The following is a 6,923-nucleotide window of genomic DNA, read 5'->3' on the forward strand; positions in this document are numbered from 1 at the left end:
TCTTCCTGTGTTCAATCATCCTCGCTGTTGAATATTTGTGCCTTATTTGTCATAGGAATTTGTCTCTTTTCACCTTCCAGCCATTGGGTCTTGTTCTGCCTTTCTCTGCTAGACTAGAGAGCCCTTTAATCCCCAGTATTTTCTCTCCATTAAGGCACTTCAACACTTCAATGAAGTCCCCTTCAATCTTCTTTTGATAAGCTAAACAGGTTGAGCTCTTTCAATAGCTCACTAGAAGGCATTTTTCTCCAGCCCTCAGAACATTTGGTGGCTCTTTGCTGCCCCAGCTCCAATTTCTAGGACCATCTTTTTCAAAGGAGGACACCAAGACTGGAGGCAGTATTCCAATAGCAGTCTCACTGCTGCTGTGTCACCTCCCTATCCTACTCACGGCTCTGCTCCTTCGTCTAATGATGGCTTTAGCCCCGTTCACCACAGCATCACACTGGGAGCTCATGTTGAGTGGCTTCTCCACTCTGGCCCCTAAATCCTTTTCAGAGTCACTGCTTTCCTGGATACACGTCCCCATTCTGGAGGTGTGGCCGGCGTGCCTTGTTGCCACGCATAGGACCTTGCATTGGGCTCTGCTCAACCTTGTTTTCTTTGAATGGGTCCAGCTGGCCGAATGAGCCAGATCGCTCTGTATCACTGCCCTCTCCCCATCAGGAATTACCACTCTGCCTGTATTTTGTCACCCCCCAATCTTATCCGCAGTGATTGTATGTTTTCTCCCAATTCATTGATAACAATTATTTTAAAAAATTAGTCCTTGAGAGCTTCTTCAGACCCTTAGTACCCAGGACCTGCTCCCCACATCACAGTGAGAAATGCTGTCCAGCCCTGCTGATACATAGGGGATAAGCACAGAACAAACGCACCTTTAGGAGCTGTGTTGTCCATAGGCTCTGAACAACATGTGGGGGTCAGCAGATTACAAACGCACGACAGACCTGTAGTGTAGACAGGTCCCAACTGTGTCTCGGTTTCCCACCCTGTAAAATGGGGAGAACAAACAAAACCTTGATTAGCTCCATTTGATAGCTGGGGAAACCGAGGCACCCAGCGGTGCAGAGACTCGCTCATGGTCCCAAAGCCAGGAATAGAAAACAGCAGATCTGATAGCCAGGCCTGGGACCTAACCCTGGTTTTCCTGGCCTTGCTGCTCTAAGTTTAGTCACAGCCTCCATGTCTTTTCCCCCATGTCCCTTAACCCCACGTCACTGCAGAAGAGAGATTTTCTGGTAGCCAGCTGGCTCTCCTGCATGTGGATGTCGTTCCAAAAGACGTGCTCTGGCTCAGTCCCATGCTATGGTTGGCTGAAGGAACCACTTGGTCACATTCTAGGCCCTGAGTTATACAGGAGGGGCGACTAGATGCACATAATGGTCCTTTCTGACCTGAACTTCTATCAATCGCTACATTTTCTGCTGCTAGGAAGAGAACTCTGGACCTATTTTCTCTCATTCACTTTCAGTCGGAATAATTTCAATCCAGGCCAAAGGATTTCCTCTTCCATGGTGTCTTCAGCACCTTTGCGAGCAACCAGTTACTGTTACCCACAGGTTTCCATTTTCAACCTGTCCCAGGGTGAGATAGCCAGGAAAGGGGTTGGAGCTCAACTGCACCTGGCCCAGGTGATGCAGCTCCCTAGGGTGAAGGGAATAAGTGTGGGGGTCACGTGACAAGACGCAGCCTGTGACTAGGACCCAGGCCTGCTGAGAGATAGAAGGGCAGCCTGTGCTCAGCCAGGAGAGAGACCCCAAGGGAAGCAGGCATGGGAGGGGCTTGGAGAGTCCTTTAAAGGTCAGGGACAAGCTGGGAAGGGGCCAGGTTGAGCACTAAGGACCAGGCCCTAGGAGGGAAAGACAGGGCAGTTTAGGAGATGGGGCAGATACTCCAGTTGGTTTCGGCTCCCAGGACCAGACACCCAGAGGTGAAGGTGATTGTCGGGGCTTCTGTCCTTCTTCCCCAGTGTAGATTTGATAGTGGAGAAGACTGATGCCGTAAGGGGGAAGTGAGTTACCCCAAGGTCACCCAGTGAGTTTATATCACGAATGCATACTCGGAAGGATCCAATAGAAACATGGATTTTCCAGTCTCTTCTTTCTAGGAGTCCCCAGGGCTAAGGTAAAACCCCTGCTGCCCCTCCCCATTCTGCTCACCTCCAAGATGTGCTGGAGTTTGTCTGTGCTGGGGGGTGCTGTCAGCAGGATCGAGAGCTCGTCATCCATGTTCTCGGCGCAGGCCTTGCTCAGAGCCTGCCAGCGGAGGGAGACCAGGGTGTGACGTTATTGACATAAACTGGAACCGTATAGATCATTGTTGCAACCAAGGTCCTGTAGTGGCACCCAAATCTTGTATAAAGGGGGTCAAATGGGGTGTCTAGGACAAGGTTATGGTTTACTGGTTATGATTATGCTGTCTATATGTATGTATCAGTTTTATGGTCGAAGTTATGAATATTGGCTCTATACTGTCTGTATGGCAAACTTATGCTATGCTTCTGGGTGACATCCCAGACAAGCTGAGATTAGCTCTGCCTAGCCTGCTTTATGGCCCATTAAGGACCATCAGCTATACAATGGACCCATTGAGAGAAGGCAGATACGCCTTGTAACTCAGCAAAGTATGCAGGGACTTGCCCATGTGACTCCAGACTCCATTTTGCTGTAATTTTCCACAGTAAGAACAAAGAGGTGTTCTTACACCTGGAAAAGACTATATAAGGCTGATACCTCATCTCCATCTTGTCTTCAATCCTGCTTCATACCTCTGGAGGAACTTTGCTACAAGCTGAAGCTTTGAACAAAGGACTGATGACCCATCCCAGCTGGGGATGTATTCCAGAGACTTGATTTGAACCTGCAGTTTATTCCATCGTTGCTGCAAGCCTGAACCAAGAACTTTGCCATTACTGTATGTAATTGATTCCATTTAACCAATTCTAACTCTCATCTCTATCTTTTTCCTTTTATGAATAAACCTTTAGATTTTAGATTCTAAAGGATTGGCAACAGCGTGATTTGTGGGTAAGACCTGATTTGTATATTGACCTGGGTCTGGGGCTTGGTCCTTTGGGATCAGGAGAACCTTTTTCTTTTACTGGGGTATTGGTTTTCATAACCATTTGTCCCCATAACGAGTGGCACTGGTGGTGATACTGGGAAACTGGAGTGTGTAAGGAGATTGCTTGTGAGACTTGCGGTTAGCCAGTGGGGTGAGACCGAAGTCCTCCTAGTCTGGCTGGTTTGGTTTGCCTTAGAGGTGGAAAAAACCCCAGCCTTGGGCTGTAACTGCCCTATTTGAGCAATTTGTCCTGAGTTGGCACTCTCAGTTGGGTTCCGCCAGAACCGCATTGTCACACAGGGGTCAAGAGCCTGCATTAGCACCCGTGTGCCATTGACCAGGAGCTGGCTGAGGTAAGCGCCGCCTGGCTGGAGCTCGCACCCAGAAACCCTGCCCCGGTTGGAACCCCCTCCCACACCCAAATTCCCTCCCAGACCTCACACCCGGCACCCCAAACCCCTGCCCCAGGTTGGAACACCCTCCTGTACCCTAATCCCTCCCAGACCCCACACCCCCACCCGCACCCCAATCTCCTACCCTAGCCCTGAGCCCCCTCCTGCACCCAAACTCCCTCCCAGAGTCCGCACCCCAACCCTCTGCCCCAGCACGGATCCCCCTCTGGCACCCCAAACCCCTAATCTCCAGCCCAATCGCAGAGCCCGCATCCCCACCGGAGCCCTCACCCCTCCCTGCACTCCAACCCCCAGCCCCAGCCCAGTGAAAGTGAGTGAGGGTGTGAGAGCGAACGACTGAGGGAGGTGGGCTGGGCTGGAGTGAGTGGGGGTGGGGCCTTGGGGAAGGGCATGAAAGGGGTTGGGTCAAGGGCGTTTGGTTTTGTGCAAGTAGAAAGTTGGCAACTCTACTTAAGGACCTTTGAAAAGCAGCCTCCTTAGCACCGCTCCTGATACCAGGGGCCAAGGCGCCCCTGGACATGAGAACCACAATAGGCCAGAGCAAAACGCTGCGTTAGAAATCGGAGCTCAGGCTGCCAAGCGAACGATAGCTGACAGACAGGAGATGCGGGAATTAAGGTTGTGCCTTCAGCCAGCAACTGGTGTTCATCCGTTTGCACCACACACAAACCTGTAGCCAAGGCCACTATTTCCTTGTCTGTCTGCCTGTTTAGCGTCTCTCGGTCCTTACTGTGCCCATCACTGTGGTGTCTGAGTGGCAAACCAAGGGTTTGACGTGTGCATATGAAACTGCCTGACTGGAAGGACGTGGTTTGGTGTGGATCAGTGACTGCTGGGGCGATTGGTGGCAGAAGGCTCTGAGGGCCTGGCTCATTCCGACCTGGCTCATTCCAATGGCTTCTACAGCTGAGAGCAGCCCAGTCTCCTGCCTGGGTCCGACGCAAACCAGGAAGTACAGGACCACGGTTAATAAGAGCAGCTCAAAAGATCATTTTCGCTGAGCCCAGCCCTTCACAGATTTCCAGCTTAGGTTTGCATTTTCAGCAAAAGTTCTTCTTGATTATTTTCTCCCAACCCCCTTCTGCCTCCATAATAGCCAGCCACCCCGTCAGTCGCATCCTGGGGCGCTCCAGGGACAGCGTATGTGCACGTCTGTATATATATGGATGTGTACATGTGTGTACGTGAATGTGCACATGAGTGTGTGCACATGTGAGTGTGCGTGTGTATGTGTGTACATGTACCCCAGACAGATGTATACATCTGGATTTCCTTTGAAAGAATTTTCAAATTGAGCTGATCAAGTGCAATGGCAAAGCAACCAATTCCTCTGCCCCCCAACTGCCTTTGCTGCTTTAACGTACAACCTGCTCTGCTGGCACCCCTCACTCCTGAAAGCCCTAACGCTCCCGGGGAGCAGGCCGTGCCCTGCCCTGCCCTGCCCTGGCTGCCCCGGGTGTTACCTCGGAGGGAATCGTTCCAGATTCCAATGGGTGGCAGGTCCAGGGAAGAGCCTTATCTGGGGGAGGCTGTACCAGACCCGCCCGACCCAGGCAGGCTCCCAGGTACTCTCTGCTCGGGGTTGATAAGGCTTCTTAGCAGTTTCTCTCCAAACAAATTCCAGTTCAAGACACCTGAGAGCTCCACAGCAGGACAGCATCCCCAGAGCGCAGCAGGGCGGGGGTTAGGGGGAGCAGTCGGTAGCAGCACCTGCCCCTCGTACGGAAGGAGCGAGAAGTGCCAGCCACGTGCTGCCTCCAGCCCCAGAGGCCAGGTGAGAGTGAATTCCCACGTCCCCGCACGATTGGTTCCGTCACTCTTCTACACTTACATGGATTTCCAATGTCAATGTTTCTAACATCAGCTTTGCCAGCTCTCCTTACACCTTTGTCTGCTAGAGCAAAAACCTGAAATGCAGCTACCTCCTCCTGCTGGGTGACTATAGACCTTAATGACAGAGCTCGCAACTGCTTAGTCAAGCTGACTAGCTGCAGCCCCTCGGGTTGCCTGCTCGAAGGTGTGCTGGCCAGGCCACAAGTCATTTCTGTGCCTCTTCCCTGCTCCTTCTCAGCATTTGAACATCATTTGACTAGTGTGAACAAGAGTCTATACTGGGGAGAGCCCAGGGTGAGAGAGTCACTAGACTCTTGTCAAGGCTGCTTCCCCACTCTGAACTTTAGGGTACAAATGTGGGGGCCTGCATGAAAACTGCTAAGCTTAACTACCAGCTTAGATCTGGTCCACTGCCACCATTCCCAAGTGGATTCCCTTCCCTGGGAAGCCTTGAGAAACCTTTCACCAATTCCCTGGTGAATACAGATCCAACCCCCTTGGATCTAAAAACAAGGAGAAATTAACCATCCCCCTCCTTCCTCCCACCAACTCCTGGTGGATCAAGTTCCAAACCTCTTGGATCTTAAAACAAGGAGAAATCAATCAGGTTCTTAAAAAGAAGGCTTTTAATTAAAGAAAAAAGGTAAAAAACATCTCTGTAAAATCAGGATGGAAAATAACTTTACAGGGTAATCAAACTTAAAGAGCAATAGGCCAGAGCAAAACGCTGCGTTAGAAATCGGATTCAAAGTACAGCAAACAGAGGTAAACACTCTAGTAAAAGGTACATTTACATGTTGAGAAAACAAAGTAAAAACTAATACGCCTTGCCTGGCTGTTTACTTACAAGTTTGAAATCTAAGAGACTTGTTCAGAAAGATGTGGAGAACCTGGATTGATGTCTGGTCCCTCTCAGTCCCAAGAGCGAACAACTCCCAAACAAAGAGCACAAACAAAAGCCTTCCCCCCACCAAGATTTGAAAGTATCTTGTCCCCTTATTGGTCCTTTGGGTCAGGTGTCAGCCAGGTTATCCGAGCTTCTTAACCCTTTACAGGGAAAAGGATTTTGGAGTCTCTGGCCAGGAGGGATTTTATAGTACTGTACACAGGACGGCTGTTACCCTTCCCTTTATAGTTATGACAACTCTGGGGAAATAGGGAGGCTAGGATCTCCTAATCTGTGTGTGTTGGTTGCCCGCTGTGACATCATCTCGGTGCGACACTCGCTCCTGCCCAGGGCATGCTGTGGGCTGTAGTCCGGCCGGGCCTCACGCTCCAGGGAGAGCCGGGAGAGGGGAGCGGCTGAGAACTACAACTCCCAGCGGCCCCTGCGACGCGACCAACCTGCCCCGTGAGGGTAATGTTCTGGTTACTGCACAGCTCTAGGAGGAGGGGAGGTATCCGATGCCCCACAAGCCACCAATCCTCCCTGCCAAGGTCCCAGTAACTACCACAGCCTGTGAGAACATCCTAACCTTTAGGTCACTTTCCCTGCCAGGTGAAAGGGTGCGAGCTGGACCCCTCCCTGCCACCAGAGTCCAGCACTGCCGAGAAAGCCAAGTGTGGACTAAACTAAGCCCCTGGTTAACCCTTTCCCAGAGGAATCCAGAA

General features: G+C 51.2%; 1 long non-coding RNA gene across 1 annotated transcript; it reads right to left on the reverse strand.

Annotated features, from left to right (window-relative positions):
- Window positions 1–875: 875 nt before the first annotated feature.
- LOC135978819 (uncharacterized) lies at window positions 876–6,595 on the reverse strand. The gene is made up of 3 exons (XR_010596177.1): window positions 6,160–6,595; window positions 2,163–2,258; window positions 876–992 (listed from the first exon to the last, which is right to left on the reverse strand). It is a non-coding gene; the product is annotated as an uncharacterized LOC135978819 (long non-coding RNA).
- Window positions 6,596–6,923: the final 328 nt, after the last annotated feature.

This window comes from Chrysemys picta, unplaced genomic scaffold, assembly GCF_011386835.1.
Source record: "Chrysemys picta bellii isolate R12L10 unplaced genomic scaffold, ASM1138683v2 scaf464, whole genome shotgun sequence".
In the NCBI taxonomy this organism is placed as follows: domain Eukaryota; kingdom Metazoa; phylum Chordata; order Testudines; family Emydidae; genus Chrysemys; species Chrysemys picta.